The sequence below is a fragment of the Ambystoma mexicanum genome, chromosome 11 (genome assembly GCF_040938575.1).
Source record: "Ambystoma mexicanum isolate Mex_15411 chromosome 11, UKY_AmexF1_1, whole genome shotgun sequence".
NCBI classification, from domain to species: domain Eukaryota; kingdom Metazoa; phylum Chordata; class Amphibia; order Caudata; family Ambystomatidae; genus Ambystoma; species Ambystoma mexicanum.
The window spans coordinates 655,956,285-655,972,532 of NC_090934.1; positions in this window are offsets into that span (position 1 = coordinate 655,956,285).

Consider the following 16,248-nt stretch of genomic DNA (forward strand, 5'->3'; position numbering starts at 1 on the left):
TGCCAGGCCCGGCTCCCCTCCCAGGTTGTGATCTCGTCGGGGAGTGAGGAGTCCGGTGCCGCGTCCCAGGCCGCAGCTGCAGGGGGGAGGTCCAAGAGGCAGAGGTTGGAGTTGGACTCCTCGGCAGCAGAAGGGGCAGCTGGGACCCCACAGGGCCCAACGGGGGAAGATGGCACGGAGTCATCCAGGTTGGTGGGGGGTTTGGTGGAGGAGGAGGCCGTGCAAGCAACAGAGACGGGGTCTGGAGGTGGGGATTCCACTGGTGCTAGTGGTGCAGTGCAGGACCAAGGACAGTAGGCAGCACAGGCCGCCGCGGAGGTGCCTGTGTGCAATCCTGTCCCTGATCCTGTCCCTGCATCATCTTGCACCAGCAGGGATGCCTACGTCCAGACCCGTTTTCAGGCAGGGGATGAGCTCACGACAACTGGCCTTCCTCTGCCTGTGGACGTGGCTTTCCGGGTCCGGGTTGAGCCTGTCCTGACTGGTGTGGCGTTGCGTCAACGGGCCATGCGAGGTGACCTGCAGTCTATTCATGAGGAGACTGCACGTCATCTCGAATGGCTCGTTGACCGCGTCGGCCTACTGGGACAAGTCACCCAGGCCGGATTCCTCCATTTGATGGGGCTTGCTACGACCCCCTCCTCAACTGAACCCCCTATGCGCCAGTCGTCCTCCGTGCCATCTTCCCACCCATCAGTCACCTGGGTGCCCTGTGGAGCTTCCTCTGATGGTGAGGCCAGGCTGGTGGAGGAGGCATCCCTGCCACAGTCGGGAGTCGGACGTCCAGCAGGGGTGGCCACATCACCCCAGCCAGCGGAGGATGTGCAGGCAGCAGGAGGCAGTGCACGGGCAGAGGCACAGCAGCAGCAGCAACGTGGTGGGAGCCATGAAGGCTTGGGGCCTTCAACATCGGAGGGGCAGGCATCGGCCGGAGGGCAGGAGGACCCAGGACAGAAAGTGTCTTCCGTGTGGCAGCGGTTGGGCCACGCCATAGATGCGGAGTGGCAGCGGGCGGAAGAGGCACGGCTCACGATGGTTAGGGCGGAGAACTCCATGCGGAGGGCCCTGAGGCGGGCCGAGTGCCTCGAGGCAATCCGCAGGGGGTTGGAGGTGGACACGTCGACGGCCCTGCGGACCCTCGGGGCCATGGAGGAGGACCGCCTCCGGGACATTGAGCAGGAGTTCGATGATGCCCTGGCACGGGACATCCAAAAGTGAGCCGTCGGACTAGCCCGCTGCCCTTGTACATAGTTCTGTAGTTAGTGTTAGGTTTCCTTTGGTTTTGCATTTTTTTTTGGACCTTTTGGACAATGGGCCACATTTTTGTATATAGTTTTTTTTATTAGGTAGTGTTATTAGATAGGTTTCATTTCTTCTGTTGGGATCATGGACCCTGGCTTGTTCATCTGTACATAGTTGACTGTTGGATTTTCTTTTTTTTTACAATTTACCCATGGAGCAATGGCTTTCAATTATAATTTTCTGTGACTTTGGACACCATTCCTTTGGATTATGATTTTTGGTTTTGCATTTTTTCACGGACATGCTTCTTTTTATTTTGTTACATTCCCATTTCTGTTTGTTTATTTTTGATTCAATTTATGTTTCCTTTAATACATATTTTTTGTTCAAACTTCAATGTGTAGTATCATCTCATTGGTTTCATGCATATCATGATATGGGTTTTGAGATTCACTGACACCCATTGGGTGTATGCGAAGGACATGTGTTCGTTTCCAAACTTGCAATTGGGGTTCTATCATGTTATTGACATTTCTAAGTGGGTGGATGCAATACTCGGGTGGGTGTTTTGCATTTGGAGGCTGACCATAGGGACCAGAGATCTAGATTGTGATGACATGTTGGCTGGGGAACATGAGATGGGGCCTAGTGGAGGGTGCCCCACAGTGCTGGGGGGTGGGGGTGCAGGGGAAAAGGAGTTGGACATGAGTTGGGGCCTGGTGGAGGGTGCACCACAGTGCTGGGTGGTGGGGGTGATGGGAGACATGAGTGGGGGCCTGGTGGAGGGTGCACCACAGTGCTGGGAGGTGGGGGTGATGGGAGACATGAGTGGGAGCCTGGTGGAGGGTGCACCACAGTGCTGGGGGGTGGGGGTGCAGGGGAACATGAGTTGGACATGAGTGGGGGCCTGCTGGCAGGTGCCCCACAGAGCTGGGGGGGTGAGAGTGCAGGGGAACATTAGTTGGACATGAGTGGGGGCCTGGTGGAGGGTGCACCACAGTGCTGGGGGGTGGGGGTGCAGGGTAACATGAGTTGGGGCCTGGTGGAGGGTGCACCACAGTGCTGGGGGGTGGGGGTGATGGGAGACATGAGTGGGGGCCTGGTGGAGGGTGCACCACAGTGCTGGGGGGTGGGGGTGCAGGGGAACATGAGTTGGCCATGAGTTGGGGCCTGGTGGAGGGTGCCCCACAGTGCTGGGGGTGGGGGTGCAGGGGAACATGAGTTGGGGCCTGGTGGAGTGTGCACCACAGTGCTGGGGGGTGGGGGTGCAGGGGAACATGAGTTGGACATGAGTTGGGGCCTGGTGGAGGGTGCACCACAGTGCTGGGGGGTGGGGGTGATGGGAGACATGAGTGGGGGCCTGGTGGAGGGTGCACCACAGTGCTGGGGGGTGGGGGTGATGGGAGACATGAGTGGGGGCCTGGTGGAGGGTGCACCACAGTGCTGGGAGGTGGGGTGATGGGAGACATGAGTGGGAGCCTGGTGGAGGGTGCACCACAGTGCTGGGGGGTGGGGGTGCAGGGGAACATGAGTTGGACATGAGTGGGGGCCTGCTGGCAGGTGCCCCACAGAGCTGGGGGGTGGGAGTACAGGGGAACATGAGTTGGACATGAGTGGGGGCCTGGTGGAGGGTGCACCACAGTGCTGGGGGTGGGGGTGATGGGAGACATGAGTGGGGGCCTGGTGGAGGGTGCACCACAGTGCTGGGGGGTGGGGTGATGGGAGACATGAGTGGGAGCCTGGTGGAGGGTGCACCACAGTGCTGGGGGGTGGGGGTGCAGGGGAACATGAGTTGGACATGAGGGGGGGCCTGCTGGCAGGTGCCCCACAGTGCTGGGTGGTGGGGGTGCAGGGTAACATGAGTTGGGGCCTGGTGGAGGGTGCACCACAGTGCTGGGGGGTGGGGGTGATGGGAGACATGAGTGGGGGCCTGGTGGAGGGTGCACCAGAGTGCTGGGGGGTGGGGGTGCAGGGGAACATGAGTTGGCCATGAGTTGGGGCCTGGTGGAGGGTGCCGCACAGTGCTGGGGGGTGAGGGTGCAGGGGAACATGAGTTGGGGCCTGGTGGAGTGTGCACCACAGTGCTGGGGGTGGGGGTGCAGGGGAACATGAGATGGACATGAGTTGGGGCCTGGTGGAGGGTGCCCCACAATGCTGGGGGGTGGGGGTGCAGGGGAACATGAGTTGGGGCCTGGTGGAGGGTGCGCCACAGTGCTGGGGGGTGGGGGTGCAGGGGAACATGAGTTGGACATGAGTGGGGGCCTGCTGGCAGGTGCCCCACAGTGCTGGGGCGTGGGGGTGCAGGGGAACATGAGTTGGACATGAGTGGGGGCCTGGTGGAGGGTGCACCACAGTGCTGGGGGGTTGGGGTGCAGGGGAACTTGAGTTGGGGCCTGGTAGAGGGTGCACCACAGTGCTAGGGGGTGGGGGTGATGGGAGACATGAGTGGGGGCCTGGTGGAGGGTGCACCACAGTGCTGGGGGGTGGGGGTGCAGGGGAACAGGAGTTGGACATGAGTTGGGGCCTGGTGGAGGGTGCCCCACAGTGCTGGGGGGTGGGGGTGCAGGGGAGCATGAGTTGGGGCCTGGTGGAGGGTGCACCACAGTGCTGGGGGGTGGGGGTGCAGGGGAACATGAGTTGGACATGAGTTGGGGCCTGGTGGAGGGTGCCCCACAGTGCTGGGGGGGGGTGCAGGGGAACATGAGTTGGGGCCTGGTGGAGGGTGCACCACAGTGCCGGGGGGTGGGGGTGCAGGGGAACATGAGTTGGACATGAGTGGGGGCCTGCTGGCAGGTGCCCCACAGTGCTGTGGGGTGGGGGTGCAGGGGAACATGAGTTGGACATGAGTGGGGGCCTGGTGGAGGGTGCACCACAGTGCTGGGGGGTGGGGGTGCAGGGGAACATGAGTTGGACATGAGTGGGGGCCTGCTGGCAGGTGCACCACAGTGCTGGGGGGTGGGGTGCAGGGGAACATGAGTTGGGGCCTGGTGGAGGGTGCACCACAGTGCTGGGGGGTGGGGGTGCAGGGGAACATGAGTTGGACATGAGTTGGGGCATGGTGGAGGGTGCCCCACAGTGCTGGGGGTGGGGGGTGCAGGTGAACATGAGTTGGGGCCTGGTGGAGGGTGCACCACAGTGCTGGGGGGTGGGGGTGCAGGGGAACATGAGTTGGACATGAGTGGGGGCCTGCTGGCAGGTGCCCCACAGTGCTGGGGGGTGGGGGTGCAGGGGAACATGAGTTGGGGCCTGGTGGAGGGTGCACCACAGTGCTGGGGGGTGGGGGTGATGGGCGCGAAACAACAGGAAGCAGCAACACACGTCGGTCTCCACGAAAGGCACGTACAGCGAACTGCTGGGCCCGCTCACCTTTAACCCATGCTGAGGGAAACGCCCATGCGCGTCACGTCACTTACGCGCATGGGCCCTTTCCTCGGATTATACACGGACGTGCAGTTTTTCACGCGCGCTGAAATGCCCATGCACGCATGCGCGCGTCACGTCACAGGGGCGCTTGCGCTTGAGGGGCCTTCTGTCCAATGAAATTGCATATGCGTGCAGATGCGCTTACGCGCTAAGGGCCTTTCCTCGAACTACACGCTGACGTGCAGAATTTTCACGTGCCAAATAACTCCGTATCAAGCTGGCCACGCGTAAGCACACGGAAGACCACGCTCCTGCCCAGAAGGCCAAATTACTGCCCCCCAGAGCCCCGAGCACGCTCCCACCTGCCAGCTGCTGCTGCCTGACTGCCCTGCCATTTGCTGCCTGCAAATCAGCCAGGGGTGCTGTTGCTGTGACCACCCCTGCTGGAACCGAATACTCCCGACTGGGATTCCATTGCTCCACAGCCCAGCCCCAGGACCCAGTTGCCCACCCACTCCTGCCCCTGGGGTTGTCATGTCGGGCACTGCAACATCTGGCACCACTGACAACCCCCGGCCAGAGAGGCAGAGGGGCACCAGCTTCAGTGCCAGGGAAGTTGGTGTCCTGGTGGAGCAAGTCCTTGGGCAGTATGATGCCCTCTTCGGAAGTTCCCGCGCTGACAAGGAAGGACGGACTCGGATCTGGACGGACATCGTGACTGCCATCAACGCGGAGGGGGTGGCAGTCTGCGACTTCCAACATGTCAAGAAGCGCTGGGAGGACTTCAGGTCCAGGACCCTGAACAAGGCCCGGCGCCTCTTGAAGGCAGCGGATGCTAAGGGGTGCGGGGCCACTTGTCGGAAGATCAGATGAGGGTCCTGGAACGCATATCCCCAGCGCTACACGTCCAGGTCCTTGAGAGGCAGACCCGTCTGGAGTCGAGCGGTAAGTGTACATGCATCCTGATTGTGAGCTGTGCGTGTGGTGATGTTTCAGTAGTGTGCAGGTTGCACATCTGTTTGTATGGGGTCGTGTATGGGTGGGGGTGTACAGGGCCATGAGGCTAACACATGCGAGGGCTGTAATGTGTGAGACATGGATGGTGCTTGTGTGTGTAGGCTTGCATGCCAAATGCAGTTGTGTGGGCACACATATTTGCATGAATGTGTATGTAAGTAGACATGTTCGTGATGTCACGCATGTATGTCGTTTTCAGCTGCATGTATCAGCACTGTGTACATGTGCATTTGTGTGTATTTGACAAGGGTGCAACAGTGATGCAACATGGATGCATGGGACCGCGGGATGTGGAAGCCTGATTGGCAGATGTGACATGGATGCCCATCTGAACACTGCGACACTTGGCAGAGGTGTACACATGCATGCAAGTGTGGTGGTGTGTGTACATGTGTAGTGCACTCCCTGTGTTGCATGTGATGTCTGGCTCAGCTTTGCCTGCTCATGCTGTTGTATGTGTATGGATGGTGCTGGCAGTTGCGATATGGCTGTGGTATGGCTCATGTGTGCGAGTTGAAATGACATGTGTGTTGGGGATTGTGATGGCATGTCTGAGGTTTGCCAATGCCAGGCCCGGCTCCCCTCCCAGGTTGTGATCTCGTCGGGGAGTGAGGAGTCCGGTGCCGCGTCCCAGGCCGCAGCTGCAGGGGGGAGGTCCAAGAGGCGGAGGTTGGAGTTGGACTCCTCGGCAGCAGAAGGGGCAGCTGGGACCCCACAGGGCCCAACGGGGGAAGATGGCACGGAGTCATCCAGGTTGGTGGGGGGTTTGGTGGAGGAGGAGGCCGTGCAAGCAACAGAGACGGGGTCTGGAGGTGGGGATTCCACTGGTGCTAGTGGTGCAGTGCAGGACCAAGGACAGGAGGCAGCACAGGCCGCCGCGGAGGTGCCTGTGTGCAATCCTGTCCCTGATCCTGTCCCTGCATCATCTTGCACCAGCAGGGATGCCTACGTCCAGACCCGTTTTCAGGCAGGGGATGAGCTCACGACAACTGGCCTTCCTCTGCCTGTGGACGTGGCTTTCCGGGTCCGGGTTGAGCCTGTCCTGACTGGTGTGGCGTTGCGTCAACGGGCCATGCGAGGTGACCTGCAGTCTATTCATGAGGAGACTGCACGTCATCTCGAATGGCTCGTTGACCGCGTCGGCCTACTGGGACAAGTCACCCAGGCCGGATTCCTCCATTTGATGGGGCTTGCTACGACCCCCTCCTCAACTGAACCCCCTATGCGCCAGTCGTCCTCCGTGCCATCTTCCCACCCATCAGTCACCTGGGTGCCCTGTGGAGCTTCCTCTGACGGTGAGGCCAGGCTGGTGGAGGAGGCATCCCTGCCACAGTCGGGAGTCGGACGTCCAGCAGGGGTGGCCACATCACCCCAGCCAGCGGAGGATGTGCAGGCAGCAGGAGGCAGTGCACGGGCAGAGGCACAGCAGCAGCAGCAACGTGGTGGGAGCCATGAAGGCTTGGGGCCTTCGACATCGGAGGGGCAGGCATCGGCCGGAGGGCAGGAGGACCCAGGACAGAAAGTGTCTTCCGTGTGGCAGCGGTTGGGCCACGCCATAGATGCGGAGTGGCAGCGGGCGGAAGAGGCACGGCTCACGATGGTCAGGGCGGAGAACTCCATGCGGAGGGCCCTGAGGTGGGCCGAGTGCCTCGAGGCAATCCGCAGGGGGTTGGAGGTGGACACGTCGACGGCCCTGCGGACCCTCGGGGCCATGGAGGAGGACTGCCTCCGGGACATTGAGCAGGAGTTCGATGATGCCCTGGCACGGGACATCCAAAAGTGAGCCGTCGGACTAGGCCGCTGCCCTTGTACATAGTTCTGTAGTTAGTGTTAGGTTTCCTTTGGTTTTGCATTTTTTTTGGACCTTTTGGACAATGGGCCACATTTTTGTATATAGTTTTTTTTATTAGGTAGTGTTATTAGATAGGTTTCATTTCTTCTGTTGGGATCATGGACCCTGGCTTGTTCATCTGTACATAGTTGACTGTTGGATTTTCTTTTTTTTTACAATTTACCCATGGAGCAATGGCTTTCAATTATAATTTTCTGTGACTTTGGACACCATTCCTTTGGATTATGATTTTTGGTTTTGCATTTTTTCACGGACATGCTTCTTTTTATTTTGTTACATTCCCATTTCTGTTTGTTTATTTTTGATTCAATTTATGTTTCCTTTAATACATATTTTTTGTTCAAACTTCAATGTGTAGTATCATCTCATTGGTTTCATGCATATCATGATATGGGTTTTGAGATTCACTGACACCCATTGGGTGTATGCGAAGGACATGTGTTCGTTTCCAAACTTGCAATTGGGGTTCTATCATGTTATTGACATTTCTAAGTGGGTGGATGCAATACTCGGGTGGGTGTTTTGCATTTGGAGGCTGACCATAGGGACCAGAGATCTAGATTGTGATGACATGTTGGCTGGGGAACATGAGTTGGGGCCTAGTGGAGGGTGCCCCACAGTGCTGGGGGGTGGGGGTGCAGGGGAAAATGAGTTGGACATGAGTTGGGGCCTGGTGGAGGGTGCACCACAGTGCTGGGTGGTGGGGGTGATGGGAGACATGAGTGGGGGCCTGGTGGAGGGTGCACCACAGTGCTGGGAGGTGGGGGTGATGGGAGACATGAGTGGGAGCCTGGTGGAGGGTGCACCACAGTGCTGGGGGGTGGGGGTGCAGGGGAACATGAGTTGGACATGAGTGGGGGCCTGCTGGCAGGTGCCCCACAGAGCTGGGGGGGTGAGAGTGCAGGGGAACATTAGTTGGACATGAGTGGGGGCCTGGTGGAGGGTGCACCACAGTGCTGGGGGTGGGGGTGATGGGAGACATGAGTGGGGGCCTGGTGGAGGGTGCACCACAGTGCTGGGGGGTGGGGTGATGGGAGACATGAGTGGGAGCCTGGTGGAGGGTGCACCACAGTGCTGGGGGGTGGGGGTGCAGGGGAACATGAGTTGGACATGAGTGGGGGCCTGCTGGCAGGTGCCCCACAGTGCTGGGGGGTGGGGGTGCAGGGTAACATGAGTTGGGGTGTGGTGGAGGGTGCACCACAGTGCTGGGGGGTGGGGGTGATGGGAGACATGAGTGGGGGCCTGGTGGAGGGTGCACCACAGTGCTGGGGGTGGGGGTGCAGGGGAACATGAGTTGGCCATGAGTTGGGGCCTGGTGGAGGGTGCCCCACAGTGCTGGGGGTGGGGGTGCAGGGGAACATGAGTTGGGGCCTGGTGGAGTGTGCACCACAGTGCTGGGGGTGGAGGTGCAGGGGAACATGAGTTGGACATGAGTTGGGGCCTGGTGGAGGGTGCACCACAGTGCTGGGGGGTGGGGGTGATGGGAGACATGAGTGGGGGCCTGGTGGAGGGTGCACCACAGTGCTGGGGGGTGGGGGTGATGGGAGACATGAGTGGGGGCCTGGTGGAGGGTGCACCACAGTGCTGGGAGGTGGGGGTGATGGGAGACATGAGTGGGAGCCTGGTGGAGGGTGCACCACAGTGCTGGGGGGTGGGGGTGCAGGGGAACATGAGTTGGACATGAGTGGGGGCCTGCTGGCAGGTGCCCCACAGAGCTGGGGGGTGGGAGTGCAGGGGAACATGAGTTGGACATGAGTGGGGGCCTGGTGGAGGGTGCACCACAGTGCTGGGGGTGGGGGTGATGGGAGACATGAGTGGGGGCCTGGTGGAGGGTGCACCACAGTGCTGGGGGGTGGGGTGATGGGAGACATGAGTGGGAGCCTGGTGGAGGGTGCACCACAGTGCTGGGGGGTGGGGGTGCAGGGGAACATGAGTTGGACATGAGTGGGGGCCTGCTGGCAGGTGCCCCACAGTGCTGGGTGGTGGGGGTGCAGGGTAACATGAGTTGGGGCCTGGTGGAGGGTGCACCACAGTGCTGGGGGGTGGGGGTGATGGGAGACATGAGTGGGGGCCTGGTGGAGGGTGCACCAGAGTGCTGGGGGGTGGGGGTGCAGGGGAACATGAGTTGGCCATGAGTTGGGGCCTGGTGGAGGGTGCCCCACAGTGCTGGGGGGTGGGGGTGCAGGGGAACATGAGTTGGGGCCTGGTGGAGTGTGCACCACAGTGCTGGGGGTGGGGGTGCAGGGGAACATGAGTTGGACATGAGTTGGGGCCTGGTGGAGGGTGCCCCACAGTGCTGGGGGGTGGGGGTGCAGGGGAACATGAGTTGGGGCCTGGTGGAGGGTGCGCCACAGTGCTGGGGGGTGGGGGTGCAGGGGAACATGAGTTGGACATGAGTGGGGGCCTGCTGGCAGGTGCCCCACAGTGCTGGGGCGTGGGGGTGCAGGGGAACATGAGTTGGACATGAGTGGGGGCCTGGTCGAGGGTGCACCACAGTGCTGGGGGGTGGGGGTGCAGGGGAACTTGAGTTGGGGCCTGGTAGAGGGTGCACCACAGTGCTAGGGGGTGGGGGTGATGGGAGACATGAGTGGGGGCCTGGTGGAGGGTGCACCACAGTGCTGGGGGGTGGGGGTGCAGGGCAACAGGAGTTGGACATGAGTTGGGGCCTGGTGGAGGGTGCCCCACAGTGCTGGGGGGGTGCAGGGGAACATGAGTTGGGGCCTGGTGGAGAGTGCACCACAGTGCTGGGGGGTGGGGGTGCAGGGGAACATGAGTTGGACATGAGTGGGGGCCTGCTGGCAGGTGCCCCACAGTGCTGTGGGGTGGGGGTGCAGGGGAACATGAGTTGGACATGAGTGGGGGCCTGGTGGAGGGTGCACCACAGTGCTGGGGGGTGGGGGTGCAGGGGAACATGAGTTGGACATGAATGGGGGCCTGCTGGCAGGTGCACCACAGTGCTGGGGGGTGGGGTGCAGGGGAACATGAGTTGGGGCCTGGTGGAGGGTGCACCACAGTGCTGGGGGGTGGGGGTGCAGGGGAACATGAGTTGGACATGAGTTGGGGCATGGTGGAGGGTGCCCCACAGTGCTGGGGGTGGGGGGTGCAGGTGAACATGAGTTGGGGCCTGGTGGAGGGTGCACCACAGTGCTGGGGGGTGGGGGTGCAGGGGAACATGAGTTGGACATGAGTGGGGGCCTGCTGGCAGGTGCCCCACAGTGCTGGGGGGTGGGGGTGCAGGGGAACATGAGTTGGGGCCTGGTGGAGGGTGCACCACAGTGCTGGGGCGTGGGGGTGATGGGAGACATGGTGGGGGCCTGGTGGAGGCTGCACCACAGTGCTGGGGGGGTGGGGGTGCAGGGGAGCATGAGTTGGGGCCTGGTGGAGGGTGCACCACAGTGCTGGGGGGTGGGGGTGCAGGGGAACATGAGTTGGACATGAGTTGGGGCCTGGTGGAGGGTGCCCCACAGTGCTGGGGGGGGGTGCAGGGGAACATGAGTTGGGGCCTGGTGGAGGGTGCACCACAGTGCTGGGGGGTGGGGGTGCAGGGGAACATGAGTTGGACATGAGTGGGGGCCTGCTGGCAGGTGCCCCACAGTGCTGTGGGGTGGGGGTGCAGGGGAACATGAGTTGGACATGAGTGGGGGCCTGGTGGAGGGTGCACCACAGTGCTGGGGGGTGGGGGTGCAGGGGAACATGAGTTGGACATGAGTGGGGGCCTGCTGGCAGGTGCACCACAGTGCTGGGGGGTGGGGTGCAGGGGAACATGAGTTGGGGCCTGGTGGAGGGTGCACCACAGTGCTGGGGGGTGGGGGTGCAGGGGAACATGAGTTGGACATGAGTTGGGGCATGGTGGAGGGTGCCCCACAGTGCTGGGGGTGGGGGGTGCAGGTGAACATGAGTTGGGGCCTGGTGGAGGGTGCACCACAGTGCTGGGGGGTGGGGGTGCAGGGGAACATGAGTTGGACATGAGTGGGGGCCTGCTGGCAGGTGCCCCACAGTGCTGGGGGGTGGGGGTGCAGGGGAACATGAGTTGGGGCCTGGTGGAGGGTGCACCACAGTGCTGGGGGGTGGGGGTGATGGGAGACATGGTGGGGGCCTGGTGGAGGGTGCACCACAGTGCTGGGGGGTGGGGGTGCAGGGGAACATGAGTTGGACATGAGTTGGGGCCTGGTGGAGGGTGTCCCACAGTGCTGGGGGATGGGGTGCAGGGGAACATGAGTTGGGGCCTGGTGGAGGGTGCACCACAGTGCTGGGGGATGGGGGTGATGGGAGACATGAGTGGGGGCCTGGTGGAGGGTGCACCACAGTGCTGGGGGAGGGGTGATGGGAGACATGAGTGGGAGCCTGGTGGAGGGTGCACCACAGTGCTGGGGGGTGGGGGTGCAGGGGAACTTGAGTTGGACATGAGTGGGGGCCTGCTGGCAGGTAGGTGCCCCACAGTGCTGGGGGGTGGGGGTGCAGGGGAACATTAGTTGGACATGAGTGGGGGCCTGGTGGAGGGTGCACCACAGTGCTGGGGGTGGGGGTGATGGGAGACATGAGTGGGGGCCTGGTGGAGGGTGCACCACAGTGCTGGGGGGTGGGGTGATGGGAGACATGAGTGGGAGCCTGGTGGAGGGTGCACCACAGTGCTGGGGGGTGGGGGTGCAGGGGAACATGATTTGGACATGAGTGGGGGCCTGCTGGCAGGTGCCCCACAGTGCTGGGGGGTGGGGGTGCAGGGTAACATGAGTTGGGGCCTGGTGGAGGGTGCACCACAGTGCTGGGGGGTGGGGGTGATGGGAGACATGAGTGGGGGCCTAGTGGAGGGTGCACCACAGTGCTGGGGGGTGGGGGTGCAGGGGAACATGAGTTGGCCATGAGTTGGGGCCTGGTGGAGGGTGCCCCACAGTGCTGGGGGGTGGGGGTGCAGGGGAACATGAGTTGGGGCCTGGTGGAGTGTGCACCACAGTGCTGGGGGTGGGGGTGCAGGGGAACATGAGTTGGACATGAGTTGGGGCCTGGTGGAGGGTGCACCACAGTGCTGGGGGGTGGGGGTGATGGGAGACATGAGTGGGGGCCTGGTGGAGGGTGCACCACAGTGCTGGGGGGTGGGGTGATGGGAGACATGAGTGGGGGCCTGGTGGAGGGTGCACCACAGTGCTGGGAGGTGGGGGTGATGGGAGACATGAGTGGGAGCCTGGTGGAGGGTGCACCACAGTGCTGGGGGGTGGGGGTGCAGGGGAACATGAGTTGGACATGAGTGGGGGCCTGCTGGCAGGTGCCCCACAGAGCTGGGGGGTGGGAGTGCAGGGGAACATGAGTTGGACATGAGTGGGGGCCTGGTGGAGGGTGCACCACAGTGCTGGGGGTGGGGGTGATGGGAGACATGAGTGGGGGCCTGGTGGAGGGTGCACCACAGTGCTGGGGGGTGGGGTGATGGGAGACATGAGTGGGAGCCTGGTGGAGGGTGCACCACAGTGCTGGGGGGTGGGGGTGCAGGGGAACATGAGTTGGACATGAGTGGGGGCCTGCTGGCAGGTGCCCCACAGTGCTGGGGGGTGGGGGTGCAGGGTAACATGAGTTGGGGCCTGGTGGAGGGTGCACCACAGTGCTGGGGGGTGGGGGTGATGGGAGACATGAGTGGGGGCCTGGTGGAGGGTGCACCAGAGTGCTGGGGGGTGGGGGTGCAGGGGAACATGAGTTGGCCATGAATGGGGGCCTGCTGGCAGGTGCACCACAGTGCTGGGGGGTGGGGTGCAGGGGAACATGAGTTGGGGCCTGGTGGAGGGTGCACCACAGTGCTGGGGGGTGGGGGTGCAGGGGAACATGAGTTGGACATGAGTTGGGGCATGGTGGAGGGTGCCCCACAGTGCTGGGGGTGGGGGGTGCAGGTGAACATGAGTTGGGGCCTGGTGGAGGGTGCACCACAGTGCTGGGGGGTGGGGGTGCAGGGGAACATGAGTTGGACATGAGTGGGGGCCTGCTGGCAGGTGCCCCACAGTGCTGGGGGGTGGGGGTGCAGGGGAACATGAGTTGGGGCCTGGTGGAGGGTGCACCACAGTGCTGGGGCGTGGGGGTGATGGGAGACATGGTGGGGGCCTGGTGGAGGCTGCACCACAGTGCTGGGGGGGTGGGGGTGCAGGGGAGCATGAGTTGGGGCCTGGTGGAGGGTGCACCACAGTGCTGGGGGGTGGGGGTGCAGGGGAACATGAGTTGGACATGAGTTGGGGCCTGGTGGAGGGTGCCCCACAGTGCTGGGGGGGGGTGCAGGGGAACATGAGTTGGGGCCTGGTGGAGGGTGCACCACAGTGCTGGGGGGTGGGGGTGCAGGGGAACATGAGTTGGACATGAGTGGGGGCCTGCTGGCAGGTGCCCCACAGTGCTGTGGGGTGGGGGTGCAGGGGAACATGAGTTGGACATGAGTGGGGGCCTGGTGGAGGGTGCACCACAGTGCTGGGGGGTGGGGGTGCAGGGGAACATGAGTTGGACATGAGTGGGGGCCTGCTGGCAGGTGCACCACAGTGCTGGGGGGTGGGGTGCAGGGGAACATGAGTTGGGGCCTGGTGGAGGGTGCACCACAGTGCTGGGGGGTGGGGGTGCAGGGGAACATGAGTTGGACATGAGTTGGGGCATGGTGGAGGGTGCCCCACAGTGCTGGGGGTGGGGGGTGCAGGTGAACATGAGTTGGGGCCTGGTGGAGGGTGCACCACAGTGCTGGGGGGTGGGGGTGCAGGGGAACATGAGTTGGACATGAGTGGGGGCCTGCTGGCAGGTGCCCCACAGTGCTGGGGGGTGGGGGTGCAGGGGAACATGAGTTGGGGCCTGGTGGAGGGTGCACCACAGTGCTGGGGGGTGGGGGTGATGGGAGACATGGTGGGGGCCTGGTGGAGGGTGCACCACAGTGCTGGGGGGTGGGGGTGCAGGGGAACATGAGTTGGACATGAGTTGGGGCCTGGTGGAGGGTGTCCCACAGTGCTGGGGGATGGGGTGCAGGGGAACATGAGTTGGGGCCTGGTGGAGGGTGCACCACAGTGCTGGGGGATGGGGGTGATGGGAGACATGAGTGGGGGCCTGGTGGAGGGTGCACCACAGTGCTGGGGGAGGGGTGATGGGAGACATGAGTGGGAGCCTGGTGGAGGGTGCACCACAGTGCTGGGGGGTGGGGGTGCAGGGGAACTTGAGTTGGACATGAGTGGGGGCCTGCTGGCAGGTAGGTGCCCCACAGTGCTGGGGGGTGGGGGTGCAGGGGAACATTAGTTGGACATGAGTGGGGGCCTGGTGGAGGGTGCACCACAGTGCTGGGGGTGGGGGTGATGGGAGACATGAGTGGGGGCCTGGTGGAGGGTGCACCACAGTGCTGGGGGGTGGGGTGATGGGAGACATGAGTGGGAGCCTGGTGGAGGGTGCACCACAGTGCTGGGGGGTGGGGGTGCAGGGGAACATGATTTGGACATGAGTGGGGGCCTGCTGGCAGGTGCCCCACAGTGCTGGGGGGTGGGGGTGCAGGGTAACATGAGTTGGGGCCTGGTGGAGGGTGCACCACAGTGCTGGGGGGTGGGGGTGATGGGAGACATGAGTGGGGGCCTAGTGGAGGGTGCACCACAGTGCTGGGGGGTGGGGGTGCAGGGGAACATGAGTTGGCCATGAGTTGGGGCCTGGTGGAGGGTGCCCCACAGTGCTGGGGGGTGGGGGTGCAGGGGAACATGAGTTGGGGCCTGGTGGAGTGTGCACCACAGTGCTGGGGGTGGGGGTGCAGGGGAACATGAGTTGGACATGAGTTGGGGCCTGGTGGAGGGTGCACCACAGTGCTGGGGGGTGGGGGTGATGGGAGACATGAGTGGGGGCCTGGTGGAGGGTGCACCACAGTGCTGGGGGGTGGGGTGATGGGAGACATGAGTGGGGGCCTGGTGGAGGGTGCACCACAGTGCTGGGAGGTGGGGGTGATGGGAGACATGAGTGGGAGCCTGGTGGAGGGTGCACCACAGTGCTGGGGGGTGGGGGTGCAGGGGAACATGAGTTGGACATGAGTGGGGGCCTGCTGGCAGGTGCCCCACAGAGCTGGGGGGTGGGAGTGCAGGGGAACATGAGTTGGACATGAGTGGGGGCCTGGTGGAGGGTGCACCACAGTGCTGGGGGTGGGGGTGATGGGAGACATGAGTGGGGGCCTGGTGGAGGGTGCACCACAGTGCTGGGGGGTGGGGTGATGGGAGACATGAGTGGGAGCCTGGTGGAGGGTGCACCACAGTGCTGGGGGGTGGGGGTGCAGGGGAACATGAGTTGGACATGAGTGGGGGCCTGCTGGCAGGTGCCCCACAGTGCTGGGGGGTGGGGGTGCAGGGTAACATGAGTTGGGGCCTGGTGGAGGGTGCACCACAGTGCTGGGGGGTGGGGGTGATGGGAGACATGAGTGGGGGCCTGGTGGAGGGTGCACCAGAGTGCTGGGGGGTGGGGGTGCAGGGGAACATGAGTTGGCCATGAGTTGGGGACTGGTGGAGGGTGCCCCACAGTGCTGGGGGGTGGGGGTGCAGGGGAACATGAGTTGGGGCCTGGTGGAGTGTGCACCACAGTGCTGGGGGTGGGGGTGCAGGGGAACATGAGTTGGACATGAGTTGGGGCCTGGTGGAGGGTGCCCCACAGTGCTGGGGGGTGGGGGTGCAGGGGAACATGAGTTGGGGCCTGGTGGAGGGTGCGCCACAGTGCTGGGGGGTGGGGGTGCAGGGGAACATGAGTTGGACATGAGTGGGGGCCTGCTGGCAGGTGCCCCACAGTGCTGGGGCGTGGGGGTGCAGGGG